This window comes from Giraffa tippelskirchi, chromosome 6 (assembly GCF_054371585.1).
Source record: "Giraffa tippelskirchi isolate mGirTip1 chromosome 6, T2T-mGirTip1v1.2.pri, whole genome shotgun sequence".
In the NCBI taxonomy this organism is placed as follows: Eukaryota; Metazoa; Chordata; class Mammalia; order Artiodactyla; family Giraffidae; genus Giraffa; species Giraffa tippelskirchi.
In genome coordinates, this window is record NC_137280.1 from 79,119,374 (window position 1) to 79,135,923 (window position 16,550).

The 16,550-nt window shown below is 38.1% G+C and overlaps 1 pseudogene; it reads left to right on the forward strand.

Annotated features, from left to right (window-relative positions):
- The first annotated feature begins 10,750 nt into the window (after positions 1 to 10,750).
- LOC145510797 (olfactory receptor-like protein OLF4) lies at positions 10,751 to 11,695 on the forward strand (annotated as a pseudogene).
- Positions 11,696 to 16,550: the final 4,855 nt, after the last annotated feature.

Here is a 16,550-nt window from a genome sequence, read left to right on the forward strand (position 1 = left end):
TAACATACACCCAAAAAAACTTTAATCCAGGGGAAACTAAATGATTGAATTGAGAAGCTTAAACTCAGATACACATTACTACACTAAAGGTTTTTTAAAAATTAAAGTTCTAGTTCTAGTTGTATCCCTCTCATTAGGCTAAATACAAGATTCTTCTGAAGCTGGGATGCACTGGACACTCCAGGGAAGGACCCATTGCCTTCCTAGATCACTTTCTAGGGGCATCTGCATTCCTTGTCTCATGATCCCTCCTCATCTTTAAATCCAGCAGCGTAGCATCTTCAAATGTCTCTCTGACTTCCAATTATTCTTCCTTTTACCTCCACATTTAGGAAACAATTGCCATTACTCATTCCAGTCTGGATAATCCAAGTTGATCTTCTCATTTTAAGGATAAAGATAAACTAATTTGTATTATCAGCTAGTTTTTTTTTAATGTAAGCTACATATTCAAAATTACAAAATTTTCAGGAGAACATTAAATACCTCCGAGCCCCATTCCTAAAATGAGGAATGGAGAACATACTATATTAATTCACAAAATAAACTTTTCTAAATTTCAACAGATAATCCTTATAATGTGCTAAAGTGGATTATGGTGATTAAAATATTAAATACTTCTCTTATAACTTACAGATATTTTATAATGTGGGGATACATGACAGCTATAACTTCAGATATAAAATATGAAACTCCTAATGGTTTTATCAGAAGAATCAGTGCCAGAGTCCCGCTCCAGCTGGTCCAGGGGTCCCCAAGGGATCAACGGCGTCGGCGAAAGGAAAAGAAAGGAGACAGAGAGTTTTTTTTGATGATGATGGCCCAAGGACCACAATCTTTATTGCTTTAATATCTATTTATATAGCATATGATCTTCTACTTAATGATTCTTACAATATTTTTCCATTCAGATCAACATCCCCTGATTCTAAGATGTGTTAAAAGCTTTTTCCTAGTCTATTGTCACATTTTAGTTACATGTTTACCCTGAAACCTATTTTTATTTTACTAAAACATAATCTATAAATCATATTATTCCATCTGCTTATTTTGTACAGCCTGCTACTACAGTGAGTACAGCGTCTTGCTTCAATGACTAAAAACTATAGCGGTGGCTAAGGGCAAAGTTTTTCGTAGTACAGCCATTGTCAGTGGTGGCTTGTTTACCATCTACCCACATAATACAAGACTATTTCTGGCAGGGGAAGTCTTTTGCAGTTTACCTAGAAATTATTTACAATACAATTTATATATATCGTTTCCGTTTATGCTTAGATTCTGAGGGGAAAAGACAATTGGCTTAGTTTCTGTAACTATCCCTGATACATGACCCAAGTTTTCCAGTCATCAATAACAATTTCCTCATGAGGCCAGGTCACAATAGGCTTAGGGCTTGTTTTCCAAATGATCATGGCCTTATTCCCTGGCTGAATGTTAGGGACCCACCAGTCAGGGGCCTCAGTAGGTTTCATCATTTTTGGAATGTTTCTTTGAGGCAAGGGATCATTTTTCTTTTTACTGGACTCTCATGATCTCATCATGGAAGCCCCTACAACTCCAGCCATCAAAGAATGAAACAGAGTTAGCCACAACAAAAGCATAGAAACAGGAAGGAGGGAAGGTTCCGATCCTGGAGAGAAACTGCTTTGCAGTTTCTTCTTGAGTGGTGCCGTGACTTTGTCATCCGGCAGTAGATCCAGAACGGCTCCCAACAGAAAGAAAGAAACACAGCTAGCTACAACAGAAGCATAGAAACAGGAAGGAGTGAAGGTTCCGATCCTGGAGAGAAACTGCTTTGCAGTTTCTTCTTGATTGTTGCCGTGACTTTGTCACCCGGCAGTAGTTCCAGAACGGCTCCCAACAAATCAGGAAAGCAAGGAGTACACTGTCCAATGTTTCACCTTAAAGAAACAAACTAATGCCCCTTATAAAGGGAAATAAAATTTTTCTAAGAATATCATGGGCTTTGTCCTTACAGCAAGTCAATGCGTTGACCATTCAAGGGAACCATTCAAGACAGTTACCTTAGTCTCACACATTGGAGAAAACTTAGAGTTGGGGTTGAAATAGGTGCTGGGAGTTTAGACCCTTGGCAGGCAGGAAAGTTAATGGAGAAGAATTAATAAAAACTGAATTCAACTGGCTGATAACCTGGGCTTCTGGGAACAGAGAATCAGAAGAAGAAATAAAATTGCCCAGACCAAGTCCCACAGGGAAATAATGTGCTTACAGGTCATTGTATTAATAATGAGGAAAGTGTTCCTAATGAACAGACCTAGAGAGCTATAAATATCCCCACACCCCCTCTTGTATCCCTTAGCTTGGCATGGATGAGACAAGTTGTGGTCCTGAACTCCTAAGTCTAGCTAAAAGATCAGTGCTTTAACCCTATCTACTGTCTCATTTGGGGAGAGAGCTTCAGTCCCCATCATCAAACATCCGGGAAGGGATTCAGATTTCCACAGGGACAACTTCCTCTCAGAGTCCCCATGCAGGTGAGTCCAAGAGCTCAAAAGACACTGCAGAAAATGGTCAGACAAAGTGAAATTCAAAAATGTTTGCATGCTATGACCTGAGAACCAACACAGCCAGACTCAGAGCCCAATGATCACTGTGGGTGTTTCCTTTCTTAAAATATCAAAGTATTTTTTTATGATGCTAAAAAGAGAAATGACATTGAATTCAGTAAGCTATGTTCAGTGATGCCAAGGAAATTATAGGAATGAAGGTTCAATCAGAAGAGGTATGAGAGGCATAAAGTGCTTCCAGTAAAAGTAGAACATCTGTCCAAGTATCTTATTAATAAACTGGGGTAAAGAAATCAGACATTAGCTATGGAGCAGTATAAAATGAAGTGAAAGCATTTCTTTTCAACGTTTAAGACCAGATTTTTTTTTTTCTCACCAACTGGCTATTTGCCATTCAGTTCTCTTATTATATATAGACGCATTTGAGGGTGGTTGTGAGTCTATATAAATTTTGTGTAGTCAAATATAACAATCATTTATATTGTGTTTTCTCCATTGCTAGTATATCAACACTACAAAAATCTAGGATAGTGAAATTCAAACTCTGACTCTAACTGTAGATGGTTTTGTCCCCCAGGGTACATCTAGTAATGTCCAGAGCCTTAATGGTTGTGATACATTTAGGGCTCAATAAATGTCAGGGTCTTTCCAGGTGGTGCTAGTGGTAAAGAACCTGCCTGTCAATGCAGGAAATGTAAGAGAATGTGAGTTTGATCCCTGGGTCTGGAAGCTCCCCTAGAGGGGGGCATGGCAACCCACTCCAGTATTCTTGCCTGAAGAATCGTATGGACAGAGGAGACTGGCTACAGTCCCTAGGGTCTCAAAGAGTCAGACACAAATGAGTGACGGAGCGCACAGCCCACTCAAAGATTTTATACATAGATTTCAAGCTGTTCATCTATAATGTGTTCATAACTCTTACACTGAGGCCATACTCTCTCTAATTTTCTGTGAGACGTTTGAAAGAGGAGGAACTTCATATTTTTGTAAGATAGACATTTCAGTCAGCTTTTTAAAAAGTTCAGTTTTTCCAAATAAAGTGAAATACAACCATATGTTAAACATTCATATGTAATGAGACCTATTTCTTATTTATTCAACAAAAATAGTTGAGCATGTTTACATGACCAAACAGTCTATGAATATAGTATATTTTATCTCTAGGTCATTGTCAATGTAATTAATCCATATTGCTGTTATACTTCATCGCTACTATATCTCTTGCTTAATTAGTTTTCAATACTTCATTTAAAATTCTGTTTGTTACAGTTGTTTCCGAATCATAGTCTTTAACCTTGCTTCATTTTCCTTGTGTATTTTTACTTCTTAACTTAATTTTTCTAAATTGATTTTTGTAGAAGTGCACATATATTCCTGGAGAAGGGAATGACAACCCACTCCAGAGTTCTTGCCTGGGAAATTCCATAAACAGAGGAGCCTGGCAGGACACCGTCCAAAGTGTCACAAAGAATTAGACACAGATGAGCAACTGAGCACGCATGCAAGTGCACATTTATACTCACATACTTTGTTAAAATATAAAATTGAGAAAAACAGGTAAAGTTTCTTCATGTTTGGATCTAGCATTATGATTACGAAGACAGTACAATGAAAAAATATGGGTACAATACAGTATCCTTAGATGACTAATATGAAGAAAACTACTCTTAATAAGTGAAGAATTGTCACAATATGTGTAGGTATTCGGGGAAGGCACTGGCGACCCACTCCAATACTCTTGCCTGGAAAATCCCATGGACGGAGGAGCCTGGTAGGCTGCAGTCCATGGGGTCGCTAAGAGTAGGATGCAACTGAGTGACTTCACTTTCACTTTTCACTTTCATGCATTGGAGAAGGAAATGGCAACCCACTCCAGTGTTCTTGCCTGGAGAATCCCAGGGACGGAGGAGCCTGGTGGGCTGCCTGCCGTCTATGGGGTCGCACAAAGTCAGACACGACTGACGTGACTTAGCAGTAGTGTAGGTATTATGCGTATGGACCACGGAGTTCATAAAAGGTTGGACAAAGGTCAGAACTAGGACTAGAGTGAGCTTATAGGACTTAATGGAAAAGTGATCAAAACCCAAAAATAACAAAGATATGATTCCATATATGAAAAGGAATAAAGAGGCTTGTCTTGCCTACTATCAGACCATATAAAATCAGTCAAATATGAAATAGGTGCAGGAAAGGCAAATTTTGCTGCCTGATATTAAAAATTGGCAACATTCAATTCATACTCATTGTACTTTGTAGACATCCTTTTGTGAAGTGCTGGCTTAGTCCCTTTGCTCATTTTTCTCTTGGGCTGTACAATCTGCAAGTGTTTCTGAAGTAAATACTTAGCTTTTTTATATTTTGGGGAAGTATATATTTTTTATTACTTTTTCTGAGCATCAAGGGCGTATAACAATACATGAAATGTCACCACAACCAAAGAAGCTTGTTCTTACAACATTCTCTCTAGGAATGGGCTTCCCTTGTGGCTCAGCTGATAAAGAATCTGCCTGCAATGTGGGAGACCTGTGTTCAATCCCTGGGTTGGGAAGATCCCCTGGAGAAGGCAAACATTACCCTCTCTAGTATTCTGACCTGGGGAATTCCATGGACTGTATAGTCCATGGAGCCACAAAGAGTCAGACACAGCTGAGCGACTTTCACTCAAGAAATATTTGAGTTTATTAGATCTTTATTCCCTCTCATGTCCATAATATTTCTCTAGTTTTCTCTTTCTCTTCACTTCTGTCTCTCTCTCATTATGTTACTTTATCTTAAAATCCAAGTTTACAGAAAGAATATACATATACAACTATATATATACAGGCATATTGTTCACAGAAATTACTATTTATATATATTTAATGCAAGGCATAAAATGGCCATAACAAAATCAAACTCCAGGTTTATTGGTACCTCCTGTGTGCTGTGTGTGTGTTCAGTCACTCAGTCATGCCCAACTCTTTACAACCCCATGGACTGTAGTCTGCCAGGCTCCTTTGTCCATGGAATTTGCCAGGCAAGAATACTGGAGTGGGTTGCCATTTCCTTCTCCAGGGAATCTTCCCTACCCAGGGATCAAACTTGCATCTCCTGAGTCTCCTGCATTGGCAGTGAAATTCTTTACCACTGAGCCACCTGGGAAACTACCATTGGTACCTGGGAAAATTAAAAACCAAAAGTTCTGGATGCCATTTTACATAATCTGATTGATTGACTTGAGTTGTATCAAACTCTAAATTAATCAGGGTATTTGGGGGTGAAAGATACATAGAAGTAACACAACTTAGGAAGCTTGTGTTTCTGTGTGTATGTGTGTTGTGCCTTGTTGTGTGTGAGAAGTCCTCAGAGGAGGAGTACTGAACTCATATATTCTAAGGTGATTTTCATATGCAGAGCCCAGAACACAATCAATGGAAGGTACTAGAGAAGAGATATATTTAAACGCAGGACACCTTCCCAACAGTATCATAAAGTGCTAGAGGAACATAATATTGATGAGGGTCTCTTTCTAACTTAAAGTCTCAGCAGCAGCAGGGAGGCTATCTTTTTCCTCAACATCCTATGACATCATCTCTCCTCACTCTCCCTCCTGCTTACTACCCTCCCCACTTGGCTTCCTTTAAAAAGAAACTTAAACATCTTAAACAAGCACCTTCCTTGGTGCCTTTGCAATGTCTCTTCTCCCTGCCAGACACACATTTCTTCCAAAGTTCACTGCTTTTGATCTCTCTTCATGAAGTCTCTGTTGAAATGTCATCTTATTTGTGTGTCTTACATGAACACCCAGGAGAAACAGTTGTTGTTGTTTAGCCCCTAAGTTGTGTCTGATTCTTTTGTGACCTCATGTTCTAGAGCCTGCCAGTCTCCTGTAGGATTTCCTAGGCAAGAACACCAGAATGGTTTGCCATTTCCTTTACCAGAGGATCTTCCTGACCCAACTCATCTCCTGAATTGGCAGGTGGATTTTTTACCACTGAGCCACAAAGGAAGCCATGAGAAATAGCATCCCCTCTCTATTCTTTCTCTTATTGTTGTTGTTGTTCAGTTTCTGTTTGACAATTTGCAATCTCAGGGACTGCAACATGCCAGGCTCCTCTGTCCTCCACTATCTCCTCGAGTTTGCTCAAATTCAAGCCCACTGAATCTGTGATGCTTTCTAACCATCTCATCCTCTGTAACCCCTTCTCCTCCTGCCTTCAATCTTTCATAGTATCAAGTTCTTTTCCAATGAGTTGGCTCTTTGCATCATGTGGCCAAAGTATTGGAGCTTCAGCTTTAGCATCAGTCCTTCCAATGAATATTCAAGACTGATTTCCTTTAGGATTGACTGGTTTGATCTCCTTGCAGTCCAGGGGGCTCTCAAGAGTCTTCCACACACCATTTGAAAGCATCAGTTCTATGGTGCTCAGTCTTCTTTATGGTCCAACTCTCACATCCATACATGACTACTGGAAAAACCATAGCTTTGACTGTATGAACCTATATCAGCAAACTAAAGTCTCTGTTTTTTTTTTAATATGCTCTCTAAGCTATAGGCCATGGGGTTGCAAAGAGTTGGACATGACTAAGCACACATACACTAGGTTTGTCACATCTTTCCTTCCAAGGAATAAGCATCTTTTAATTGCATGGCTGCATCACCATCCACAGTGATTTTGGAGACAAGAAAATAAAATCAATCATTGCTTCCACTTTTTCCCTTCTATTTGCTATGAAGTGATGGGACCGGAGGCCAAGATTTTAGTATTTTAATGCTGACTTTCAAGACAGCTTTTTCACTCTCCTCAAGAGGCTCTTTAGTTCCTCTTCACTTTGGGCCATTAGAGTGATATGATTTGTGTATCTGAAGTTCTTGATATATCTCCCAGCAATCTTGATTCTGGCTTTTGATTCATCCAGCCCAGCGTTTTGAATGATGTACTCTGTATGTAAGTTAAATAGCATGGTGACAATATACAGCCTTGTTGTACACCTTTCTCTTATTTGTTATTGTTCAGTTGCTAAGTCATGTCTGACTCTTCGCATTGGATTCTTTGAGATCTCATGGACTATAGTATGCCAGGTTCCCCTGCCCTTCACTATTTCCCAGAGTTTGCTCAAATTCATGTCTACTGAGTCAGTGAAGTTTCTCTTATAACTTATTTCAAATTTCTCATTGCAGCAGTCACCATCTGAGAAGCAATATATATGTACATATATGCATGCTAAGTTGCTTCAGTCCTATCTGATTCTTTGCGACCCTATGGACTGAGGCCACCAGGCTCTTCTGTCCATGGGATTCTCCAGTCATGAATCCTGGAGTGAGTTGCCATGCCCTCCTCCAGGGGATCTTCCTGACCCAACCCCTGTATATAGATGTATATAAATTATATATATCCAAATTATATATATACATATACAATTTACTTACGTTTTCTTCTTGACTACATTCTTACAACCTTAGGTTTTTAGAACCCTATACTCATTATAGGGGACTGGAATGCAAAAGTAGGAAGTCAAGAAACACCTGGAGTAACAGACAAATTTGGCCTTGGAGTACAGAATGAAGCAGGGCAAAGGCTAATAGAGTTCTGCCAAGAGAATGCACTGGTCATATCAAACACCCTCTTCCAACAACACAAGAAAAGACTCTACACATGGACATTACCGGATGGTCAAAACCGAAATCAGATTGATTATATTCTTTGCAGCCAAAGATGGAGAAGCTCTATACAGTCAGCAAAACAAGACCAGGAGCTTGATCTGACTGTGGCTCAGATCATGAACTCCTTATTGCCAAATTCAGACAAATTGAAGAAAGTGGGGAAAACCACTAGACCATTCAGGTATGACCTAAATCAAATCCTTCATGATTATACAGTGGAAGTGAGAAATAGATTTCAGGGACTAGATCTGATAGTCAGAGTGCCTGATGAACTATGGACAGAGGTTCATGACATTGTACAGGAGACGGGGATCAAGACCATCCCCAAGAAAAAGAAATGCAAAAAAGCAAACTGGCTGTCTGAGGAGGGCTTACAAATAGCTGGGAAAAGAAGAGAAGTGAAAAGCAAGGGAGAAAAGGAAAGATATACTCATTTGAATACAGAGTTCCAAAGAATAACAAGGAGAGATAATAAAGCTTTCCTCAGAGATCAGTGCAAAGAAATAGAAGAAAACAATAGAATGGGAAAGACTAGAGATCTCTTCAAGAAAATTATACATACCAAGGGAACATTTCATGCAAAGATGGGCTCAATAAAGGACAGAAATTGTATGGACCTAACAGAAGCAGAAGATATTAAGAAGAGGAGGCAAGAATACCCAGAAGAACTGTACAAAAAAAGATCTTCACTACCCAGATAATCACAATGGTGTGATCACTCACACTCACCTAGAACCAGACATCCTGGAATGTGAAGTCAAGTAGGCCTTAGGAAGTATCACTATGAACAAAGCTAGTGGAGGTGATGGAATTTCAGTTGAGCTATTTCAAATCCTCAAAGATGATGCTGTGAAAGTGCTGCACTCAACATGTCAGCAAATTTGGAAAACTCAGCAGTGGCCACAGGACTGGAAAAGGTCAGTTTTCATTCCAATCCCATAGAAAGGCAATGCCAAAGAATGCTTAAACTACTGCACAATTGCACTCATCTCACATGTTAGTAATGCTCAAAATTCTCCAAGCCAGGCTTCAGCAATAGGTGAATCGTGAAATTCCAGATGTTCAAGCTGGTTTTAGAAAAGGCAGAGGAACCAGAGATCAAATTGCCAACATCTGCTGTATCATTGAAAAAGCAAGAGAGTTCCAGAAAAACATCTATTTTTGCTTTATTGACTATGCCAAAGCCTTTGATTTTGTGGATTACAATAAACTGTGGAAAATTCTGAAAGAGATGGGAATACCAGACCACCTGACCTGCCTCTTGAGAAACCTGTATACAGGTCAGAAAGCAACAGTTAGAACTGGACATAGAACAACAGACTGTTTCCAAATAGGAAAAGGAGTACGTCAAGGCTGTATATTGTCACCCTGCTTATTTAACTTATATGCAGAGTAGTATATCATGAGAAACGCTGGGCTGGAAGAAGCACAAGCTGGAATCAAGATTGCCGGGAGAATTATCAATAACCTCAGATATGCAGATGACACCACCCTTATGGCAGAAAGTGAATAAGAACTAAAGAGCTTCTTGATGAAAGTGAAAGAGGAGGGTGAAAAAGTTGGCTTAAAGCTCAACATTCAGAAAACTAAGATCATAGCATCCAATCCCATCATTTCATGGCAAATAGATGGGGAAACAGTGGAAACAGTGGCTGACTTTATTTTGGGGGATCCCAAATCACTGCAGATGGTGATTGTAGCCATGAAATTAAAAGATGCTTACTCCTTGGAAGGAAAGTTATGACCAACCTAGACAGCATATTAAAAACCAAAGACATTACTTTGTCAACAAAGGTCCATCTAGTCAAGGCTATGGTTTTTCCAGTAGTCATGTACGGATGTGAGAGTTGGACTATAAAGAAAGCTGAGCGCCAAAGAATCGATGCTTTTCAGCTGTGGTGTTGGAGAAGACTCTTGAGAGTCCCTTGGCCTGCAAGGAGATCCAACCAGTCCATCCTAAAGGAGATCAGTCCTGAATGTTCATTGGAAGGACTGACGTTGAAGCTGAAACTCCACTACTTTGGCCACCTGATGTGAAGATCTGATTCATTGGAAAAGACCCTGATGCTGGGAAAGATTGAGGGCAGGACAAGGGGATGACAGAGAATGAGATGGTTGGATGGCATCACTGATTCAATGGACATGGGTTTGGGTAGACTCCGGGAGTTGGTAATGGACAGGGAGGCCTGGAGTGCTGCGGTTCATGGGGTCACAAAGAGTCGGACATGACTTAGCAACTGAACTGAAATGCTACTCATTGCCTATACAACACTGAAACAATGTCATCATTCGATTTATATTTCCCAAACAAATGGTAATTATTTCTCAGTAAATATATGGAATACACTATATCCTGGAGAGAAAGCTAGAAGTTGAACAACTTTACAGGTTTGAGAAGACATAGGGAATTCCCTAAAGAGACAGTATACATGAAGAAAATATTGAAATTAGTTAGGCAATTATAATTAAATGAAATTAAGCAAAATATAACCAATAGTTTTTCAACACTTAGAGCCATGTCTATTTTTGTGAAAATAGTCATGCTATTATTTCCTTTCCTTGTAGTCACACTCACCACATGGAACCAAGAAACATAATAAATGTTTCAGCATTTCTTCTTTGATTTTCAGATAAACCAGCATGGCAGACTCTCATATTTGGGCTTTTCCTCTCCATGCAGCTGATCGCTGTGTTTGGAAACCTGCTTATTATCTTGGCCATCAGCTCAGACTTCCATCTGCACACACCCATGTACTTCTTCCTCTCCAACCTGTCCTTTGTAGACATCAGTTTCACCTCCACCACCATCCCAAAGATGCTGTGGAATATCCAGACTCAGAGCAAAATTATAACCTATGAAGGCTGCATCACCCAGATGTATTTTTTCATACTGTTTGTATGTTTGGATGACTGTCTCCTGACTGTGATGGCCTATGACTGCTTTGTTGCTATCTTCCTCCCCCTACACTACAAGGTCATCATGAATCCCTGACTCTGTGGACTGCTAGTTCTGATTAGCTGGATCATCAGTGTCTTGGATTGATTCTTACAAACCTTAATGGTTTTGAGTCTGTCCTTTTGTAGAAGGGTAATAATCCCTCACTGTGTCTGTGAACTCAAAATGTTGGTCCAACTTGCCTGTTCTGACACATTTCTTAATAACATGGTGACATATTTTCCAGCTATCTTGTTGGGAGGTTCACCCTTAGCTGGTATCCTTTATTCTTACTATAGGATAGTTTCTTGCATATGTTCATCAACTCAAGGAAAGTATAAAACATTTTCCAGCTGTGCATCTCACCTCTAAGTTGTATCCTTATTTTATTGTACCTGCTTAGGAATGTACCTTAGCTCTGCTGCTCCCTACAGCTCACATTCAAGTGCAACGGCCTCAGCGATGTATACTGTGGTCACAACCATACTGAACCCCTTCATGTACAGTCTGAGAAACAAGGATATAAAGAGGGTACTGAAAGTATTCTTTAGGATGACTACTATAAAAAGTCTAATTGCTCTGAACTGAAGAAAGAAGCATGATTATAAGAATTAAAGCCTCACAGACAGAAACTGAAAATTTTGATCAGATGACAGAAGTAGATCTTGCTCCTTTTATTTCTTCATACAATTTATGTAACTCACTTGATTCAGCCTAGTGATTTCTCTCATATCCAAGAGTTGTTCCCTTTATGGTTTCTCACTCTCTCAAATGTGTTCTCAAACTTGGGTCTGAGCAATTTTGGAATTACTGTTTATAATATTAGTCAATAGAATGCTTAAGAACCATTCATTCTCAAATAATATTTATCATACCAATTGTTTTTCTTATGAATAGCCATGTGTTATGCTTCTCCTATGGGAAAACTAGGGTAAGCACTCATGGCTATGTATATGTTTATAACAAGGAAAGTCTCAGATCATTGATTTCATGTTTGTATACAACATCCCTTTGTATATCATCATCATAGCTGCTCTCCTTGATATTCTCAACTTCAGCATGCACTGTGTTTTGTAAACTGTCACTGAGTTTTATTCTCTTTGCCAGGATTATATTCTCTTACTCTGTTTCCTTAATACATACCATAGCTACACGAAGAAACAGAGTATCACATATGCGTCTCCATGCGGAGTTTCTAATATAATCTAAATTTGAATAAATCATTTGACATAATAAATATGTGAAATATATGAGGAAGGAAAATGTTAGACTGTAATTCATATTACTATGCAAAATATTTTACTATACTACTCAAATTATGGAAGATCAATATTCACTTGAAGAGTGTTTTATCTTGGAGTCAAGGATTTGATGACCTACTTTACATTTTGTAAAACTGAATTCTCATTGAAGACATCAAATTCTGCCTACAGATGAATTTTCCATTGGTCTAAATGAAATATCTCCCTCTTTTATAAAATAGCTGGCATAATTTAAAGTGCTTCAAATACTTATTATAAATATTATCCATTATATGTCCTCTCTATGATCAGGAATCTTTTCATTTATTTGATCGAGAATGACTCACAGGAGAAGTTCAATTCCTGCCTAGTACTTTGATTCAGAGTCATAAATTTTCCTCCATAAACATTCATTTTCTTCCAAATTTCATTGGTTTCCTAGAAGGTCATAATTTAACACAGGTTTTGAAATTAACTTGAATAATGGAATTATCATTAATTTTGTGTCAATATCAAATCAAATGTCAAGAATAAGAATCAGTAAATGTTTATCATTGTATTCATGTCTACTCCTTTTGGTTGGTGTATCAGTAAGCTATTGTTGCATAACAACTCATCCGGAAAGCAAATGATTTGACATTATGTTTTACTAAAATGATACCATATATAATGAATTGTTTTGATTTCTGCTGGGATTCTCCTGTGTCTTTATTCACCTATAAGTGAGCTAGGGAGGCTCTGTTGATCTTGGATGAGAATTCTAACATACTGGGACCTCAGTTAACTGTAGGCTGATCTATCACGGCCTTCACAGTACAAGCCCTGCTCCACATGTCCTCTCACTCCCTGGGTGGCTCACCCAGATGTGTTCACATTTTTGAGGTATATTTCACAAAGAGATTATCAGAAATGCATGAAATCCTCTTAAGACACGTCATCATTTTCTCTATATTCCATGGGCAAAAGCAAAAACACACAAAGATGAGTCCAGAATAGGTACAGAGATAGAGAAATAAACTCCATGACATGATGGAAGGTGTTTCAATGTCACTTTGTAAAATACATGGATACAGATAAAAGTGGAGAATTGGGGCCATGTCTACAAATAGTCTAACACAGAATAAATTTCTAGTCAGTAAAGTTTTATTGTCTTCAAAGCTGAGTCACTCTGAGGCAGAATGTATTTGAGTCTGATTTTTTAATCCATCCAGGCACTTTGTAATTTTTAATTGGTGTGTTCAATCCATTTACATTTAGTGTGATCATAGATAGACAAGGAATTAGTGCTTCCATTTCCCCTTTTGTATTCAGGTTGCTCTGTTTCTCCTCTGTTTATTTTTCCTTGTGCATCCATCTGCCATTTCAAGTTGGTGAATTTCTATGATGTGTTTTTCAATTTGCTGTTTGTTGATGTTTTACATCTCTACTCTAGATTTATAGTTACCATGAATTACTATGAAATGTCTTATAGATGAAATAGTCCTTTCCCACCCACAGCATCTCATTTTCATTTGTTTATATGGTTCCATTGATTCATTTTCCCCTTTTGCATTTTAAATCCCTTGATTATCCCTTTTTATATTGTGAGTTAGTTACCTAATTAAAGTAACAGCATTTATCACTTCTGTTTTCTGTCTCCTTTATATTTTATACTATAATGAAGTGTTTAAAAACTTATTTTGATAGTATTTTACAATTTTCTGATTCTGTCTATTTAGCACCTTACTCAAAGTTTCGTATGCTTTTACATTTTTGTTTTTGGCAGTGGATCACATTTATTTTTTTAATTATTATTTTATATTGGAGTATAGTTGATTTATGGGTTTCCCTCATGGCTCAGATGGTAAAGAATCTGCCTGCAATGTGGGAGGCCTGGGTTCAATCTCTGAGTTGGGAAGATCCCCTGGAGGATGGTGTGGCAACCCACTCCAGTATTCTTTCCTGGAGAATCCCTATGGACAAAGGAGCCTGGAGGGCTACAGTCCATGAGGTTGCAAGGAGTCGGACACAACTGAGCAACTAAGCACACACAGTTTATATATAACATTGTGTCAGTTCCAGTTTCATAGATATATTTATCTATTCTTTTCCAGATCCCTTCCCTATATAGATTACTACAGAATACTGAATAAAGTTCACTATGATACATAAACACACACATACACATATGTATATTATATATATATATAAACAAGAAGGTCCTTGCTGATTATCTATTTTATTTAATTATTCATTAATTTATTCATTCTTTTTAGCTGCGTGAACAGCATATGGGATCTTGGTTCCCTGGCCAGGTATCAACCCCATGCTTCCTGCAAAGGAAGTGTGGAGTCTTAAACATTGGACCACTAGGGAAGTACTCTGATTATCTCTTTTGTATGCAGTAGTGTGTATTTTTTAATTGAAACCTCCTATTTTATCCCTTCACCCCATATTTCCCCTTTGGTAACAATAAGTTTGTTTTCTACATTGGTGAATATGTTTTATATTTTCTAAATAAGTTCACATGTTTCATTTTTTGGATTCTACGTATAAGTGATATCAAATGATATTTTTCTTTCTCTATCTGACACTACACATGGACATCACCAGATGGTCAATACTGAAATCAGATTGATTATATTCTTTGCAGCTGTAATTGGAGAAGCCCTATACAGCCAGCAAAAACAAGACAAGAGCTCACTGTATCTCAGATAATGAACCCCTTAATGTCAAATTAAGACTTAAAATGAAAAAAAAAGTAGGGAAAATCACTAGACCATTCAAGTATGACCTAAATCAAATTCCTTACAATTATACAGTGGAAGTGATGAATAGATTCAAAGGATTAGATCTGAGAGATAAAGTGCCTGAAGAACTATGAATGCTCATAACATTGTACAGGAGGCAATGTACAAAACCATCTCTAAGAAAAAAGAAGTGCAAAAAGGAAAAATGGTTGTCTGAGGAGGCATTACAAATAGTTGAGAAAAGAAGAGTAGCGAAAGGCAAAGGAGAAAAAGAAAGAAATGCCCATCTGAATCCAGAGTTCCAAAGAATAGCAAGGATAGATAAGAAAGCCTTCCTAAGTGAACAATGCAAAGAGGACAACAAGAGAATGTGAAAGACTAGAGATGTCTTCAAGAAAGTTAGAGATACCAAGGGAACATTTCATACAAAGATGGGCTCGATAAAGGACAGAAATGGTATGGACCTAACAGAAATAGAAGATATTAAGAAGAGGTGCCAAGAATACACAGAAAAACTGTACAAAAAAGTTCTTAATGATCTGGATAACCATGATGGTGTGATCACTCAGCTAGAGCCAAACATCCAGGAGTGTGAAGTCAAGTAGGCCTTAGGAAGCAACACTATGAACAAAGCTAGCAGAAATGATGGAATTCTAGCTGAGCTATTTCAAATCCTTAAAGACATCGCTCTTAAAGTGTTACACTCAATATGCCAGCAAATTTGGAAAACTCAGAAGTGGTCACAGGATAGGAAGATGTCAGTTTTCACTCCAATCTCAAAGAAGGGCAATGCCAAAGAATGCTCAAACTACCACACAATTGTACTCATCTCACGTGCTAGCAAAGTAATGCTCAAAATCCTTTAAGCTAGGCTTCTACAGTCATGTGAACTGAGAACTTCCAGATATACAAGTTGGATTTAGAAAAGGTAGAGGAACCAGAGATCAAATTGCCAACATCTGTCGGATCATCGAAAAAGCAAGAAAATTCCAGGAAAACATCTACTTCTGCTTCATTGACTATGTTATAGCCTTTGACTGTGTGAATCACAAAAAACTATGGAAAATGCTTAAAGAGATGGGAATATGAGACCACTTTACCTGCCTCCTGTGAAACCTGTATGCAAGTCAAGAAGCGATACTTAGAACCAGACATGGAACAACCAACTCGTTCAAAATTGGGAAAGGAGTATGTCAAGGCTGTGTATTATCACCTTGCTCATTTAACTTGTATGCAGAGTGCGTCATACAAAATGCCAAGCTGGATGAAGCACAAGCTGAAATCAAGATTGTTAGGAACATGTAAACCCATGGCTGATTCATGTCAATGTATGGCAAAAACTACTACAAAGTTGTAAAGTAATTAGCCCCCAACTAAAATAAATAAATTTATAAAAATAAAAAATAAAAATAAAAATAAAGAAAAAAAAGATTGCTAGGAAAAATATCAATAACCTCAGATATGCAGATGACA